The sequence below is a fragment of the Bactrocera latifrons genome, unplaced genomic scaffold (genome assembly GCF_001853355.1).
Source record: "Bactrocera latifrons isolate USDA-ARS-PBARC rearing strain unplaced genomic scaffold, ASM185335v1 scaffold_164, whole genome shotgun sequence".
Classification (NCBI taxonomy): Eukaryota; Metazoa; Arthropoda; class Insecta; order Diptera; family Tephritidae; genus Bactrocera; species Bactrocera latifrons.
This window is the reverse complement of record NW_017535119.1, coordinates 295,641-296,196: the sequence shown is the minus strand read 5'-3', so window position 1 is coordinate 296,196 and position 556 is coordinate 295,641. Positions and strand designations below refer to the sequence as shown.

At 32.2% G+C, this 556-nt stretch overlaps 1 non-coding gene across 1 annotated transcript; it reads left to right on the top strand.

Annotated features, from left to right (window-relative positions):
- Window positions 1-352: 352 nt before the first annotated feature.
- On the top strand, window positions 353-425 carry Trnar-acg. The gene has a single exon. It is a non-coding gene; the product is annotated as a tRNA-Arg (tRNA).
- The last annotated feature ends 131 nt before the right edge of the window (window positions 426-556 follow it).

The window sequence follows — 556 nt, the reverse complement described above, 5'->3', positions numbered from 1 at the left end:
ATGCGATCAACCACTCAAAGTTACCACAAGAAGATGCGTAAAGAGAATAAAAAGCAACAAAAAAACTCAATTTAAGTATTTATTTAAGCAAGAAGAAGAAGGAGGAGAAGGAGAAGACTAAGAAGATGTCTTGAATACAAATATTTGTAGTGTCGATAAACTATAAATAGTSCTGTTTTCTTAAGTAAATAATGAATAAATTAAAGAGTTYAAGCTTTGTTGCTGGCGACGACGAAATGCGTGTGTGTGAATGTGTATTTATATGTTTTTTAGGTTTTTGTATGTGATCAAGTATGATGGAAGGGCAATTTTGGAGGCAAGTGTCGTGTGTTGTCATGCATTYTAATATAACGGTCCTGTGGCGCAATGGATAACGCGTCTGACTACGGATCAGAAGATTCCAGGTTCGACTCCTGGCAGGATCGCAGCTTAATTTTTTTATTTGAAACTGATTTTTGATATTTTTTTCAAAGGAAAATAGAGTAAAGTTGAATTTTAATAAATACAATATTGTATAATTAAAAAGTTATCACTTTTGTACCAAAAAATAAAGCAT